This window comes from Melospiza georgiana, chromosome 25 (assembly GCF_028018845.1).
Source record: "Melospiza georgiana isolate bMelGeo1 chromosome 25, bMelGeo1.pri, whole genome shotgun sequence".
NCBI lineage: Eukaryota > Metazoa > Chordata > Aves > Passeriformes > Passerellidae > Melospiza > Melospiza georgiana.
This window is the reverse complement of record NC_080454.1, coordinates 2,782,876-2,800,417: the sequence shown is the minus strand read 5'-3', so window position 1 is coordinate 2,800,417 and position 17,542 is coordinate 2,782,876. Positions and strand designations below refer to the sequence as shown.

The 17,542-nt window shown below is 50.8% G+C and overlaps 1 pseudogene; it reads left to right on the top strand.

Annotated features, from left to right (window-relative positions):
* Positions 1 to 1,842: 1,842 nt before the first annotated feature.
* The window catches only part of LOC131093333 (zinc finger protein 850-like), a 628,085-nt pseudogene continuing 612,385 nt past the window's right edge, over positions 1,843 to 17,542 (top strand).

Here is a 17,542-nt window from a genome sequence, read left to right as displayed (position 1 = left end):
GTGCAATGTAAGATGCAACCAAATGCATGTTTTCAATCCCCATCTTCATCAAGTGCTATAAACAGGTGGGGCAGTGTTCTTTATCACTTGCTGACTCAGCCCTGATAACTCCCTCCAGGGGAGATATCTTCTGTGAATGGGCCATTGAGTGTCACTGCAGGACTGATAAAATTCCATCATCCCATTGTGGGATGCTCCACTCAGGGGGAGGAACCAAGCATTCCTACCTGGATATATTCTGAGGCTTGCAACACCAGGGACAGTTTGCCTACTGGATTGCCAGACGACAAGAGCTACAGAACCACCACTGGACCTTCAGAGGAAGACCAGACCCTTCTACAGGATCTGCTTCAACAGAATCAGGTTCATCACTCCAACAGGATTGCAGCCACCACTTAAGGGGACTGCTGCCACCACCCTGATAAACAAGGTGTCAGGTTATATCCTGACTCTGTCAGTTTAAGGCAGTGTTTCTGTATCATTGCCTTAATCTTCATTTTCTTATTAAATTGTAATTCTGGCTTAGACTCTCCCCCAGGTTTGCCTTCAATCCAGTACAAAAGACAATGTGCTCATCCCTTGTTTTCTTCCCAAAACAGGATTTCCCATTCCCAAACTTTGATTGGATGGAGGAGGAGGCTGCGAGGAAAAGGAAGGAGCCCTGGGATACCCAGACAGGTGAGGAGGAAGTCAGTGCCCCTTTCCCCCTCTCTCCTGCTCTGTCTCCCAGCCCAGCATGGCCCCCAGCTGCAGGACAACCCCACTGCCAACGCTGTCCTGCCGGGGATGCACTGGGGAGATCTCCTTCCCCTTCCCTCTGGCATGGAGGCAAATCCCATCCTCTCCTTGTCCTTCCTCCCCCAGACAAGGAGGTGATGATGGGTGGCAGAACCTCATGGAAGAGGCTGTTTTGAGCAACTCTAGTACACAGGAATCCAACAGGGAAGAAAAGCCACAGAGATACCACAGGAGCAGGGGCTGGAAACCCAGCCCAGGGTGCTCTGAGGAGGAAAGACCCACCCTGAGCCAGGAAGGTGGACAGAGCTTCATCTAGAGCTCGGAGCTGGTGGTCCATGAGCAGCTTCACGGTGGGGAGAAGCCCCACAAGTGCTCAGAGTGTGGGAAGAGCTTCAGGCAGAGCAGTACCCTGATCAGCCACCCGATCATCCACACTGGGGAATGGCCCTACGAGTGTGGGGAGTGTGGGAAGGGCTTCAGCTGCAGCTCAGAAGTCGTAATCCAGCAATGCATCCACACTGGGGTGAGGCCCTATGCGTGTCCCGAGTGTAAGAAGAGGTTTTGGACGAGCTCCGATTTCCTCCAGTGTCACAGACATCTTATATGAAAAATTCTTTCCTTAGCATTTTACCTCCTGAGAAGCTGGAGGCCTCAGGAACAAAATGTAAACCTTGATTTTCTGCTTGGATGTTTGTAATCAATGGCCAATCACAGTGAAGCTGGCTCGGACACAGAGCCCAACCACACACCTTTGTTATCATTCTTTTCTATTCTATTCTTAGCTAGCCTTCTGATGAAATCCTGCCTTCTATTCTTTTGGTATAGTTTTAATGTAATATATAATAAAACAATAAATCAAGCCTTCTGAAACTTGGAGTCAGATCTGCGTCTCTTCCCTCATCCTGGGACCCCTGTGAACACCGTCACATTCCAGCACCAGTGGATTCACTCAGAGGAGAGGCCATACCACTGTCCTGAGTGTGGGAATGGCTTCAAGGGCAACTCCTACCTCGTCACCCACCAGCACATCCACACTGGGGAGAGGCCCTACTAGTGTCCCCAGAGTGGGAATAGCTTTCAGACCTTCTCAAATCTCCACCTGCAATGAGCGGATTCACACTGAGGAGAGGCCCTTTCACTGCCCTGACTGTGGGAAAGGAATTCAAGCACAACTTTGCCCTCATCAGGCACAGGCTCATCCACAACCAGGAGAGGCCCTATGAGTGTGGGAAACATGGCATGAGCTTTAGCTAGAGTTCCAACCTGATCTCCCACCAGAGGACCAACACCAGGGAATGGCCCTGTGAATGTGTAGAATGTGGGAATAGCTTCAGACAGAAGTCCCTCTTGATCTGCCACCAGAGGATCCACACTGGGGAAAGGCCCTACAAGTGTCCCCAGTGCCAGAAGAGGTCTCGGACCAGCTCCAGTCTCCTCCAGCACCAGTGGATTCACTCAGAGGAGAGGCCCTTCCACTTTCCTGAGTGCGGGAAGGGCTTCAAGCACAACTCCAACCTCATCAGGCACCGGCGCATCCACACTGGGGAGAGGCCCTACAGGTGCCCCACCTGTGGGAAAAGGTTTCAGACCAGCTCCATTCTCCTCCTGCATGAGCGGATTCACACGGATGAGAGGCCCTTCCACTGCCCTGACTGCAGGAAGGGCTTCAAGCAAAACTCCCACCTCATCACCCACCGATGCATCCATACAGGGGAGAGGCCCTACGACTGTCCCCAGTGTGGGAAGAGCTTCACCCAGAGCTCTCACTTGACCAGACACCAACAGAGGCACCGGTAAGGGAAGGCCTCCAATGCCCCAAGTGCAGGAGGACTTTGTGCACTGCCCCAACTCAAATCATTGGAGTATCCACGTTGGGAAGACCCCTGATGATCCATGTTCCCCATGATCCATGCTGGGAAGACACCTGTACCTTTTCCTGTCCCTGACAATGTAATGATTTGGGATGGAAAAAAAAAAAGGTCTGGCCATGGCCCTCTCATTACATTCACTCCCACCTCAGGTCATTGCCAGGGCAGGAAATGGATTCTCTCTCTCCCTGAGGAGAAGGGTGAAATTCCCAGGAAGGGGAAATTGTGGCCAGGAAGACCCAGTGAGTTGTGTTGTAGTTTTCCCTGTAAACAGTTTTATTTATCCCTTCTGTTGTCAATATTGTTTCTGTTCCTATTTTTTTCTTATCTCATTGGTGTTCCCAGTAAATTGTTCTTTTCCCAGCCCGGGATCTTTGTCTTTTGTGCTTTCCATGGGAGGCAGGAGGGCAGCGAGGCCTGCGCGGTTTTAGCGGAGGCAGGAAATTGGGGAATCCCATTCCTGAACCCTGGCCCATGGAAACCGAGCATCCCAGCTGGTCCCAGCCCTGGTGGCCATGGCAACAGCCTTGGGAGCGGGTCCCTGGCTGGGGCTGTGGGAACCTCTTCCCTCTGGTGCCCAGGGACAGGAGTGGAGGGAACGGCTGCAGCTGAGTTGGGGCAGGCTCAGGTTGGATGTCAGGAAAAGGTTTTTGCCCAGAGGTTGCTGGGGCCCTGCCCAGGCTCCCCAGGGAAGGGTCCCAGCTCCAGGGCTCTCTGAGCTCCAGCAGCGTTTTGACAGCGCTGTCAGGGCCAGGCTGGCATTGTTGGGGTGTCCTGTGCAGGGCCAGCAGTTGGTCTGGAGGATCCTGATGGGTCCCTCCAGCTCAGCCAATTCTGTGGTTCTGGGATCCCATGGATCTGGGGATGGGGCTGCAAATGGTTGCCATGGCAATGGTCTCCAGCTGCAGGCCTGAGTTGGTGATGGTTGTCATGGAAACTAACAATAGCAACAGGGTCCTGGTGATGGTTGCCTTCTAAGGATCAGATTTGGCACAGGCCCTCAGAGGGGTTCCATGGGGACTTTCCAAGAGTCTCCAGGCTGTTCCAGAGCTGGAATGTCACAGACAGAGACAGGGGCTCCATGGAGACCTCCCAGGGCTTTCTGGGGATGGTAAAGAGCCCTGTGGTCAGAGGCAGTCACAGCCATTCCATGGTGACATCCCAGGGAGACTGTGGGCTGCAAAGGCACCGATCTGTCACAGACACTCACGGGGGCTGCACAGTGACATCCCAGGAGTCCCCAGGCTGCCAAAGAGCCGGGATGTCCCAGACACTCACAGGGGTTCCTGTCATGGGCACAGTGGGAGCTTCAGCAAAAAGCTTTATTTCTTTATTGGAGAAACTCCTGCTGAGACATGAAGTGCAGATATTACACCAAACAGCCACCATGGATCCTCAAACTCGTGAAGGATCCCTAGACTTCTAAATTTCCTTCTAAGAGAGGAGACTAGGAATGGCTGGGTCCAATCCTAGCCCCAGTCTTTGTCAAAGGTGTAAAAGATTGGAAGTTGGAATTGAACTTTAATGCTATTTGTCCCACAGGATTAATCATAGAATACCAGATAAATTTATATAAATACAGCTCTGATTTTTTTCTGATCATGATTAGACAGAATGGTTCATTTACACCACAGAGTAAATGAAAAAAATGAGTTATTGCTGCAGTCTTAGGTGGTCTGGACACTTCCCCGAGTATCTCTTGTACCAATGGGTAGGAACCACGAGAGCACCAGCACGCAGACACAGACACAGACACACAGATACACACACACAGACACACAGACACACACAGAGAAACGCTGAAAGTGTCCAGAGGCCAAAGACAAAGGATTGTCCAGGGTATAAATGGAGGGAAAGAGGGTGCAGAGGAGCACCAGAGCTCCAATGGGCTGAGGTCTCAGGGGTGGTACACTGGGAAGGGACCAGTAGGGAATGCCAGGGTAGATGGACAGGATTACACACCAATGGGAAGGGAGAACTCGCCAGAACATGAACCTATAAGTGTGAAAGGGGTAGAGAAGGCCAATGGGGAGGACAAAAGTGGGACAAATTAACATAGTGCTGCAGAGCACCATGGGGAAGCCTTTTTTCTCACCCTGAGCTATGAGGTGTGCCTGGAGCCTGTGGTGTGTCTTTCCAGAGCATTGCTACTGTTTTTCACCTGGTAGGCTCGCAGATTTGCACAGTTGTGCAGTGTTACAATGATCTCCTTGGTTCTGCAGCCCTGCTGTGGGTTCTGTGTAACAATGGACCTGTGATACCATGAGGTTCCATAGTGTAACCACGGTCCGGATGGTTCCACAAGACCTTGCTGGCACATGATGGCCGCTTGGTTCCATGAGGTGCCTGGCTCCCCACAGCCCCTCACAGACCCTTAAGGCCTCTCTGAGTTCCCCATTGCTCCTCATGGCCTCTCAAGGCCCTTCAAGGCGTCTCATGACTGATGGCCCCTCAAAGCCCCTCATGGTCCCTCACATCCCCTCACGGCCCCTCACAGCCTCAGGCCCGGGGCTCCATCCAAGGCAGGAGTAGAGGTTGGGCCCTCCTTGTTCTCCTTTCATTTCAGTCCCTTCACAGCCACGAGTGCAGAAAGGCTGAAATGGAGCGTTTCCCCAGCGTTTCCCTCAGGGTTAACTGCAGGCTGAAGCTCTGTGCTGGTCCCGGCCCCAGCGCCACCATCCCTGCAGCCGCCAGGCCTTTGTTGTCCCCCCGTGTCCGTTCCCTGTCCCCGAGTCCCGCCCGGCTCTGGCAGCAGCAGCAGCCGCAGCGCAGGGGGCGCCGGCCCGGCCCAGCCGGGGCTCCCGGCCAGGAGCAGCAGCAGCGCCGGCCCCTTCCCGCCTGCTCCTGCCTCGGCTCCCAAGGGCTTTTCCCAGCTGAACTCTGGAGCAGAGCAGCCAGCACCCACACACAGCCCTGACTGCTCAGGGCCCGCCTGTGCTGCCCTGAGCCAGCCCTCAGAGGAAGAAAGGATCAGGTACCAGCGTCATTTTCAGCTCTGTTTGACTCACCCTGAGGTGACAGGAGGAGGCTGCTGGTGCCTTTGCCTTGGGAATTGCAGATCATGGCTGCTCTTGGCCCTCCTCTGCTTGCAACCTGAGTTTTATCCATAAAAATGCAAGTACCTCTTTCAGTTGGTGCTACGCACGGTGCTTTCATGACAGTGAAGTCAGTATTTTTGTCACAGGCATAAAGATCAGCAGATACTGGAATGCTCACCAGCCCCTGAACACTAAGATGAGGGGAATTAAAGTCACACAGGCCACATTTGCAGCGCTCAAACACAGCCCTGTTGCTGGCGTTGTTGAAATAGAATAAGCTGACAGAGGCTGTCACAGAATTTGCCTCCGCAATGTGGAATTAAATCAAAAAATCCACCAGGAGAAACAGAAACCAGAACTTCTTGACTCGCTTCATTGCTCCTTCCCAGCAGCAGGAAGTGCAGATGCCCAGAGGTGTTCTGCACTTCTGCTGCCCCCAGTTTGAGCCCAGGCTCTGCCCAGTCCCAGTGGGAACCTGAGCCCAGCCCAGGCAGCTCAGCGCACACGGGGCCAGGCCCAGAGCCCCGGGCACGGCCGCCCATTGTGGAGCAGCAGCGCAGACGGAATGTCCTGTGACCCAAACCTCCTGCTCCTGCCACACAGCACCAGCCTTCTCCCCCTCCTCCTCCTCTCCCAGCACGGCACAAATTCCAGCGTGGAGGAGGCTTCCTCAGAGAGGGCTCCAGTCCTGTTCCAGCCTGAGTGTCCCTGCAGAGGAACAGGGCATCTTTCAGGCACTTCCACAAGCTCAGGCTTCTCACTTCATGGGGAATCTGGGATGCAAATGGCCTTGCTAAGAAAGCCAAAAGACGAGGGAATGGATTAGTAATTATTAGAAAAATTCACCCTTCTTCCAGGCAAGGTTCACCCAGTCATTCCCGGCATTTCTCCTTTTCAGATTGTTTCAGTCAGCTACTCTGAGAGGTCCATCTTGTTCTGGTGCTTATCATGAACTGATTGTGCTGTTGATTTATGCACCAACGCACCAGATGTGGACATCCACACTGAATTCAGAAACAAATTCCCTCTGTCAGAGCATTTTCACATTCCAGATAACTTTCAAGATGTCCAGTGACAGGTTGGAATGATCATCATGCAACTCTCCACTTCTGGCTGCAGGCTCTGGAGATTCTTTCTCTGCATTCAGCCAGGCTTGTATTCCCTAACAATTCTTTGTACCACCTCCTGTTTTCTTAGCCTGGAATAGTAACAATGAAAACCTTACCCATAGCACAACTCCCCAGTCCACCAGCAAAAGAAAGGACAAGTTGACAAGTTCTCCAAACATTTGTCCTGCTTTGCTGCAAGAGTCCTGCTGCAGGCACAGAGTGGAAAGCCAAGAGAAGCCGCAGTTGGTGGCACATCTTGTGACAGGAGCTCGACCTCATTCTCCAGGAAAGGTTTTTGAAAAGAGTGGACAGGATTACAGAGAAGATTCCTGGAAAACTGAACCACCTTTCCAGAAGTGAAATGAAAATGGAAAGAAATCATCTGAAATGTTTTCCTCAGTTTATTTCTATGCTCCCCTTTTCCATCTTGCACTACTTCTCCATGCCATGAGTTTTAAATGCATCTCATTTCTAAGATCAATGACTTAGCGAGTTTTAGACACACTAAAATACCATGACCTGCACAGTTTGCCTTCCCCTGTTTTTGTTGGAAAGCAGTGCTGGAGCCATCAGTGCAGTGCTTGGGTCAGGCACGAATTCTGCAGGCAGGGAATGTGCCCCGGCAGTGTGTGACTTTCAGCAGGGACAATGCTCAGCAATGCTGCAGGCAGGGAATGTGCCCCGGCAGTGTGTGACCCTCAGCAGGGACAATGCTCAGCAACCCTGCAGGCAGGGAATGTGCCCCGGCAGTGTGTGACCCTCAGCAGGGACAATGCTCAGCAATCCTGCAGGCAGGGAATGTGCCCCGGCAGTGTGTGACCCTCAGCAGGGACAATGCTCAGCAATGCTGCAGGCAGGGAATGTGCCCCGGCAGTGTGTGACCCTCAGCAGGGACAATGCTCAGCAGCGTTGCTGTGCTCGGTCTCCATGGAACCATGCCAGGAGCAGCTGCTGAGCTCCTGCTCCAGAGCCATCACAGCCCCCGCCCTGCCCCAGAGCACCTTGGCAGGGTGGGCTCCTGCCCTGGCTCTGTGTGCCAGGAGCCGGCAGCGCTGGGTGCAGGGAGCCCAGGGAGGGCACAGAAACGCTGGGTGAGAAATGCTGGGGCACAGCGAGATGGGCGAGTGCAGCCGGCCAGGGCAGAGGACCAGCACTCACAGGGGGCACAGCCTGCAGGACAGATGGCCAGGGGAAGAAAACAACAAACTTCTCAGGAGGGTGGAGAACAAACTTTTAGTTGCAAACTTCAGAGAATGAGGTACTTGGGAAATCTTAAACAGTATTGAATTACAGTAAAGCACTTGACAAAGCACTGACTGAGCAAACTCTAACCTTTCCAACTTCAAGTTATCCAGATTTCAATAAAAGGAAGTCAGGAGAAGAGAGAGAGGGAGACAGAGATCCACAGTCAGTCTTGGATCTCAGCTGCTGTGAGCTCTGGAGCCGTGGGACGTTTCAGTGTCACACCTGTGTCACTGCCTGACCTGCTCTGGTCCCTCTCTCAGGTGGGGTTTTTGGGGTGCCAGGGGCTTGGCAGCCACTTTGGGGCTGCACCAGAGGCTGCAGTGGCTGGGGTGGGGCAGTGACCACCCCACCTATGCAGAACTCTCCCTGCCCCCAAACACACACTGCAGATGTCTGGGGCCATTCATCATTTCTCTGCTCTCCAGCACTGAGGCAACAGACTCTGGCTACAGCTCTGAGCTCATGCCCCAGGCAACTACCCCTGGCAATGGGGGTCCATGGAGCTGCTCTCAGGAAACCCCCAAGAGCTGGAGAGTGCCCAAAAACCACCTCAGAAATGTGAGATACCTCAAAATCTCTTCAGGAATGTGGATTATTAAAAAAACTCACTCAGTAATGAGGTCCCCCTCTCTTCATCATCCCCAAACTTTGGCTGTCTTATTCCAGACCCCAACCCACCTCCCCAATCCCACCCAACCTCAACACATCCCACCACTCCTGGACATCAACACCCCCTTCCCAAGCCATATTTCCCCCATTTCCCACCTCCCAAACCCCATCCCACCCATCCTGCCACACCTAATGCCCATCTCAACCCACCTGATTTGAAGCCCACTTTGCTCAATCCCGTTCCAACCCCATTCCACACCAAAGAGCTGTGGAATCAAGGAATTTTGGGGTGGGATTGAGTAGTTTTCAGTGGCATTGAGGTGACAGATTGAATCCTCTTGTCTCTTTCAGTGCCAAGAAAGGGAAGCAAGTACACCAAATACCCCCAAAACCCCTAAATTCTCCCAGTTATCTCCCTGAATCCCAGATTCCCCTGAAACACAAGTAAGAAGTGAGGCTTTAGATGCCCTTGATGAATTTATTGATTTTTACCCCAATTTTCTCTGTTTTAAACGGATGAAAATGAATCCAAAGAAAATTAGGGCCAAAACAAAAGAATAACCAGCCCACTGTCTTCCCAACATGGATCACAGGGAATGTGGATCGCCAGGGCTCTGACCAATGTGGGTCCTCCCATGGGGGATGAAGCTGGAGCAGTGTATGAAGCTTCTCCTACAGTTGGGGCACTCACAGGGCTGCCCTTACCGGTGACTCTTTTGGTGTCATGTAAAGAACGAGCGCTGTGAGAAGCTCTTCCCACACTGGGGACACTCGTAGGGCCTCTCCCCAGTGTGGATGCGCCGGTGTCTGATGAGGGTAAAGTTGTGCTTGAAACCCTTCCCGCAGTCAGGACAGCAGAAGGGCTTCTCCTCTGTGTGAATGCGCTGGTGCAGGAGGAGATTGGAGCTGGTCTGAAACCTCTTCTGACACTGGGGACACTCATAAGGCGTCTCCCCAGTGTGGATGAGTTGGTGGGTGACGAGGGCGGAGCTGCAGCTGAAGCCCTTCCCACATTCCCCACACTTGTAGGGCCATTCCCTGGTGTGGATCATCTGGTGGCTGATCGGGTCGGAGCTCCATCTGAAGCTCTTCCCACGCTCCAAGCTGTTGCAGAATGGGTCTCAAGTTCAAACTTCCTTTAGGTCCCTGTTCGTGCAGCCATTTGTTGCAGAATGAGGCCTTTGTCGGGGATGAGCCATTTGTCGGTGAGGGGAGAGTCGGACACTCAATATGAGTGATAAGCAAGTTCCTTTTATTGAAGAGAGCATCAGACACTTATACAGCAAATAATAAGCTTATGAATATTCTGTAAGCCAAGCAATCTATTGGTTAAACTATACCATCAACTCTTCCTCATTTCTTTGGGCCTACATTCCCTATTGCCCACGTCTCTCTGTCCACTTGTTATCATACTCAGCTAGGCCCAAGGACACGCTATCTTGCAGGTGCAAAACTCAAACTAGCTGTGTTCGGTACTTGCCTAGCTCCTGGTTGGCTAACAAACAAATGTCTACGTGACCTCTGTCATGTAGCCATTTCTCCACAATTCCCCTGTTTTCTTGTGGAACAAGCAAGGTTTGATGGGTTAACTGCATCACACTCTTTGCAATACAAGAATAGGCAATTCTAACAACTATTACATTACAATCAGTATTCTCAACTAGCAAGGTTTCTCTCTTACAAGGGATCTAAGCCAGGGAGACAAACCGAAAAGGCTATCACTATTTGTAGGATATGCCATCCAACAGATACAAAAAGGATTCTATGTTGCTACAAGGCTCAAACAAAACTCAGGTGTGCCAGTACAACCTACAAAAATAAGCTAAAGGAGCAACATGTGCACAGGTTTCATCTGCGTCGATTGTCTGGCAACTTTGCTTTCCATTCTCAAACAGCAGATATACTTCAAACAGGAATGGCTTTACTCACAAATGCTTCTGATTGTCCTTTCTAACTAGAGTTTCTCTGATGTTCACGACAACACCTTGCACACAAGTCATAAAATAAATGCCTAGAATAAAAGCATAAATCTATCTAACATCAGTTAAACTTAATAGCACTTAGACTTAAAATACTTAAAATTAAGATATTTAAACTTAACAGAACTTAACATCACTTAAACTTATCTTTACTTAAACTTAACAGAAATTAATCTCAACGAACTTTAACTTAGCAGAACTTAAGTTTAACAGACCTTAACCTTAACAAAACTTAACCTTAACAGAACTTAAACTTAACAGATTTTCAAATCAACAGAATTTACATGTAAAATCACTTAAATTTAACAGAACTTTAACAGAAATCAACTGACTTTAAATTCTACATAACTTAGACTTAATATAATTTAAATGTAACAGAATCTAACTTCACCTAAACTTAATAACACTTAACAGAAACTAAACTGAACAGCACTTAAAGCTAACAGGACATAAACTTAACAAAACTTAACCTTAACAGTATTTAACATTTAATGGCACTTAATAGATAATTTAAGTTAAACTACTTAGCAACAGATAGAACCTACTATAGAAATAGAATGTAGAATTTACTATAACTTACTTACAGGCCTGACTCTAAAATACTAAGCTAAAACAACTTCTTTCATGTGTTTGCCGCAGCATTTTTACACTTGAATGCACCTAAACATAAGGAGTTTGTTCAAGGTATAGCTGTGGAAAAATTCTTTTGAATTCAGTGTTTGCTTTTACATCTACTACATCCAAGCAAAGCTCAAAGAATACAAAAAGTACACCTATTACATCTTACTTATACAATCGCTTTAACAGATCTTTAACATTTTTAAATTTTTCAAAATACAGTTTCAGAGTTTGATATTTCACCGACTGAGTTATCTGGGCTTCTGATGTTAAAGTCTATGTTAATACAGGTGATATAAAGGCAGCAATAATGGATGCTAAGCCAAATCGCCCGAAATTTGGCCCACGCATTCACCACGCTGATTTCTTTTGAACAGTCTCTGCCAGGAAGAACAAAAAGTCTTTTTAACTTAGGTGAAGAACGTCTTGATAGTAATGCTCCTTGGTGTCACTTATTTATTATCACTAGTCTCTTAATTGCAGTATGGATCTTTTCTTTTGTTGACAAGAGTCACATTTATTATGGCTATTAGGTCTAAAACTGAAGCTTTTGCTGGCCTCGGGGCGGAGGTGGGAAAGTAGTCACGCTTGGAAGGCCCTGGGATCGGGCCGCTGCTGCTCGTGTCGCTGTGGTGCGGTGGGTTAACAGAGCTGCTGCTGGACGCAGCGCAGCATTTTGGCGGCGCAAGTAGCGGCCCCGCGCTGGGGGCCTCCCCCCACCGCACTGCGCCCTCTTTGTGCCGTCGCCGCCGCTTCAGGCTGCCAGCAGGGAACGGTGGGCCCCGCCACGGGCTGCCCGCCCACCGCTGAGTTCCGTGCACCCAGCCTCGCCGGTGCGCACCGCACCGCACTGCAGGCACGGCACCGCCCGCCTCGCTCGGGCTCTGTGGCTGTTTGTATTGTTGCTCGCCGAGCACCGGCTGGCCACACCGAGGTTTGCGCGCCGGAGACACTGTCCATGGCAGCACCGGCTGAGCCACGCAGCTGTACTTGGAGTCTGTTAAGGTACAGTTTGTTTAGGTTGCCAAGTCGAAACTAAGGCCCCTGCCGGCCACGGGGTGGAGGGAGAAGCGCTCGCACTGGAAAAGCGCTCTGGTCCTGCGCCGCTTTTGTCGGAGCAGGTGAAACCCCCGCGCTGGGCTTCTTGTTTCGTGAGACGCGCCGTAGGCTGACTCACTGCGTGTGCCGGACTTGCAGCGCAGCATCTGCGGCGGTGTGGGTGGCTCCTCCTGTGGCGGGGCTCCGCTTCCCCCGCCGCTGACGCTTCAGGCGAGCCGCCTGTGCCTGCCGCCGCTTGGAGCCGCTGCTGCCCCCTCAGGTGAGCTGTTCGCCGCTGCTGCTCCCCATGGCGCAGCGCCCATGCCAAGTTCGGAGTGGCACAGCCCTGCAGGTGCCCCGAGCTGCGGCTGCTACCGCCATCACAGCAGGGTCGCTGGTCCACTGTGCATGTACTTGCAGCACCAGCACCACAACGCACGTTTTTGCAAGTCTATATGCAGCAATCTGGGGAATTCTCTTCCCAAGTCGACAGTCTATAGTCCCAGCTTTTCTACAAAGCAAATCTATACCCTGTAATCCTCGTTTCTCTAAAAAGCATCTAAAAAGGTGATTAGCCGCTTGCCTTTCCATTACCTTCTAACCTGATAGTCAGCGCTGCTGCAGCCCTTTGCAAAACGTCGATGGCATTCAATCAGCTGGACTCTCCTGTGAGGTCGCCAGGGCACTGAAGCCCGCCCTTTCTTCTTTTTCCAGGACTCCTCTGTAGGGTCGCCTAAGGCAGGGCCTGCTTTTTGTGCCTCCCGGGCTGCGTCCGGACTGACACCCAAATACTGCACCGACCGTGGCTGGCAGGCCCAAATCTTCTGAAAAGTCCGTAGAGTCTGTAGGGTCTGTAGAGTCTGTAAAGTCCATAGGGTCGCTGTTCGGGCACCATTTGTTGCAGAATGAGGCCTTTGTTGGGGATGAGCCATTTGTTGGTGAGGGGAGACTCGGACAGTCAATATGAGTCAACAGCAAGTTCCGTTTATTGAAGAGAGCATCAGAAACTTATACAGCAAATAATAAGCTTATGAATATTCTGTAAGCCAAGCGATCTATTGGTTAAACTACACCATCAACTCTTCCTCATTCCTTTGGGCCTACATTCTCTATTTCCCACGTCTCTCTGTCCACTTGTTATCATACCCATCTAGGCCCAAGGACACGCTATCTTGCAGGTGCAAAAACTCAAACTAGCTGTGTTTGGTACTTTCCCAGCTCCTGGTCGGCTGACAAGCAAATGTCTACGTGACCTCTGTCATGTAGCCATTACTCCACACTTACCAGTGAGCATTTTCAGTTCTGCCACCCATGTTTAGAGCAAATTTTCTGTGACTCACTGCACCAGGTCAGTCCAAAGAAGAGCATTAGGAAGTATCCAGCTGTATTTTCTCTTCTTCCTTCTGTGTACATGCTGCTTTTTTGAGCACTCTGGCTTTCTGAGCTCCCTCACATGTCTTGATCATTTTCTGGATAACCAGAGGGATATCAGGATTAAATCCTGTCTCAGCTCTGAAGTCTGGCTTTTGAAGAGCCCCAGTCATCCTCTCCTACTCATCTCATCCTGGTCTTGGTGGAAATATTATGCCTTCATGGGATTGTTATTCAGCTTTGGGGCATTCTGGCGCTGCTGTTCAGTGAAAGATTTTGAGACTTTGAAAGGCTTCCTGGTGTGGCAATGGCAATCCTCAATTCTAATGCTTGATGGGTGTTGCAGTTGCCTCAGTTGTGAAGCCTCCTGAAAAACATTGTTTGTTCTTTTCTCCTTGACTTTTCTTTGACTGTTTTCATCAACAGGTTAGGAGGTTTGGGGATATCTTTTCAAAGGGAATTTCAATTAATCTCCTGTCTGGCATTTCAAAGGGGAACAGTGGTTTGGTTTTTTTAACCAGCACCTGCTTACCATCCAATTAGCTAACTGCCTTTCATTAACCATAATACATTCCAGGAGAGCAAAATAACAAGGGAACAAAATCAAGTGATGATGACTCTGTGACTGAACCTGGACTTGCCCTTTCCCACGTGCAGGATTCTGGGTAACCCTTTGCTGGCCACTTTGAGCTCTGCCATGCAGTGCCTTGGGTTTCTGGGGAGGGAAAAGCATCCAGTCCCTCACCTCCAGGTTCACATCTGCAAATCCAGAGGCCAGCGGATATTTCTGTCCATGGGATTTGCACACTGGATGCTCCATAGGATTCTGGTTGTGAGCTTTCCTCAAAAACATGGTGAGATGAGGTGCGTAGGACTCATTTCTTCAGAAGGGCAGGAGAAACCTCTGAAGACCTCCCCTAAAGGCCCTCCTTACCCAGCAGTCTGACACAGATTTGCTTCTGAAGAGCTTTGTAATTTGTCCTTATTATGTTCTATATGTGATTTAATGAAAACCTTTTTCTCTACTGTAATTGAGCTCTTAATCTCATCTGAAAAGCAGAGCACAATCCCTTCAGAGATGGTGTTTGAGTAACAGCCTGTTTGTGTTTCCTCTGCTGTGGTGCTGCTCATGGAGCTGCTCACTCCTGATTTAAGAACAGAAAATAAACAGATTTCTCTGAGTCAAAATTACACCAGTGATGGCACATAGAGTAGGTTTGAATAAAAACCTATTTTTTCTATTGGGCAAGAGATCTTCAAAGCAAGATCTTTCCTGGTTCTGCAGAGAATATGAAGGAGTGAGTTTTCCTTAGTGAGCCCCTGAGGCTTCATGCAGGTGATGCTCAGAAAATGGTACATGGGCATGGCACCTGTCAGCAAAACAATTGGCTCTGGGCAGGTAAAAGTTGGCAGGAGATAAGAGTGGAAAGTCAAAACAACAGGATGCTGGAAAACTTGTAAAAGGATTAATGACTTCAGTGAAAATCCCTCGTCTTAAAGCTTCAAAATACATTTTTACAAAAATCCACAAAGGTGTCCTGATTTTGATTAGTCTGATCTTCCTAAATAACATTTTACAATCAGAATTAGGAGTTGAGGGAACTAAAGAAGGCTCAGCAGAGGATTTTTCATTGTGACCTTAGTAAATATTTTTACTGTGCTGTAGTTTGGAAGGAGGCCCCAAGCTCCAGCTGCAGCCTGGGGAGATCCTGTTGACCTAAACACTCCCCAAAGCTGCTGTGGGACTGACCCAGAACCAGAATCTGTATGGAACTGGGTAAAATACTTCCCACTAGAAAACACTGGATTTGCTGTCACTTGTCCCTGCACCCTCTCAGAGATTAAATCCTTTTGGGAACCTGCACAAGTGATCTCTCTCTTTCCTTGGCTCTGGGTTTCTCAGCTCAAGACAACATCAGTGGCTGCACAGAGCAGCTGCTGCTTCTGGGAGAGAGCAGCCCTGCTTGTACCACCAGCCAAACCGGCCCCAAGGGCGGACAGGGAGTGGCCACTCCTGGCACAGGCCAGGAGACAGGGCTGGCTGCAGACATCTCCGAGTGGCCGCCGTGTCACCAGGGCCCCTTTGGCTCCATGAGGCCCCACAGACTCCCAGGGTCCTTTTGGCTGCATGAGGCCCCACTGAATTCCAGGGCCCCTTTGGCTCCATGAGGCCCCACTGAATTCCAGGGCCCCTTTGGCTCCACAAGGCCCCACAGAATCCCAGGGCCCCTTTGGCTCCATGAGGCCCCACAGAATCCCAGGGCCCCTTTGGCTCCATGAGGCCCCACAGAATCCCAGGGCCCCTTTGGCTCCATGAGGCCTCACAATGTCACAAAGACCCCTGGACACCACAAGGCCCTGAGGTATCCCAATGGATCCTTGGTTCCAACTGGCATTGCTTTGTCACAAGGGCCTCTGGATTCCCTGAGACCCCACAGTGTCACAGTGTCCCCCTGTTTCCACAAGCCACAGGGTCACAATGAACATCTTTAGGCACCAGAGTGTCACAGCATCCCCTTAGTTCCATGAACTCCACAGTGTCACAATGTCCCCTTGGTGCCACTTAGTCCTGCAGTGTCACAATGGTTCCTGGGAACCATGAGGCCCTGAGGGATCACAGTGGATGTTTCCATGAGGCCCCACAGGTTGGCATCTCCTCTTGGTTCCACAAGGGCCCATGGCCACAAAGGGGCTTCTGGATTCTACAAGGGCCCAGAGTGTAACAGAGCCCCTGTGATCCCATGAGTCCTGGCAGTGTCACCATGTCCCCAGGAGGCCATGCAGTGTCACAGTGTCCTCAGGAAACACTGCAGTGTCACAATGTCCCCATGAGTCCCTGCAGTGTCACAATGTCCCCATGAATCCTAGCAGTGTCACAATGTCCCCAGGAGGCTCTGCAGTGTCACAGAGGAGCAGCACTGGAGTGGGCACAGCCCCAGGGGAGGTTTGGCAGCGTTCCCCTCTCTGTGACACCCCAGCGGTGACAGCCACAATGCTCCCCACTCTGTGACACTACAGGTGTGGCAGTACCATGTCCTGTCTCTGTGACACCACAAGGGTGGCAGCCCTAAAATTCCACTCTTTATGACCCCACAGCAATGGCTGCCCCAACATTCCCTTCTCTGTCACACCAGAGCAGTAGCAGCACCAACATTCCCCTCTCTGTGACACCATAGTGGTGGCAATCCTGACTGTCCCCTCTCTGTGACACTTCAGTTAGGGCAGCCCTAAGTCCCTTATCTGTGACACCACAGCTGTGACACCCTTAGTCCCCCTCTCTGTGACACCAGAGGTGGCACCCCCAGCATTCCCCTCTGTCTGACACCAACACAGTGGCAAACCAAAGATTCCCCTCTCTATGAGAAAGCAGTGGTGGCAGCCCCAACATTCCAACATCGCATCGGTGGCAGCCCCAACGTTCCCCTGTCTATGAAAACACAGAAAACACAGCCCCAACATTCCCCTCTCTGTGACACTGCAGCAGGAGCAGCCCCAGTGTTCCCCAGTCTGTGACACTGCAGTGGTGGCAGCCCAAAATTTCTCTCAGTGACACCATTGCTGTGGCAGCCCCAGTGTCCCCCTCTCTGTGGCACCGCAGTGGTGGATGCCCCCAAGTTCCCCTCTCTATGACACTGCAGGAGTGGCTGTCTAAAGTTCTACTCTCTATGACAGCACCACAGTGGCAGTTCCAACATTCCCGTCTTTGTGATATTTCAACATTTGCAGCCTCAGTGTTCCCCTGTCAGTGACACCACAGTGGTGGCAACCTCAGTGTTCCCCTTTCTGTGACATGACAGCAGTGGCAATACAACGTCCCCTTGTTTATGACACCAAAGCGATTGCAACCCCTGTGTTCCTCTGTCTGTGACACCACAGAGGTGGCACCCCCAGCGTTCTCCTGTCAATGACAGCATTGCAGGGGCAGGCCA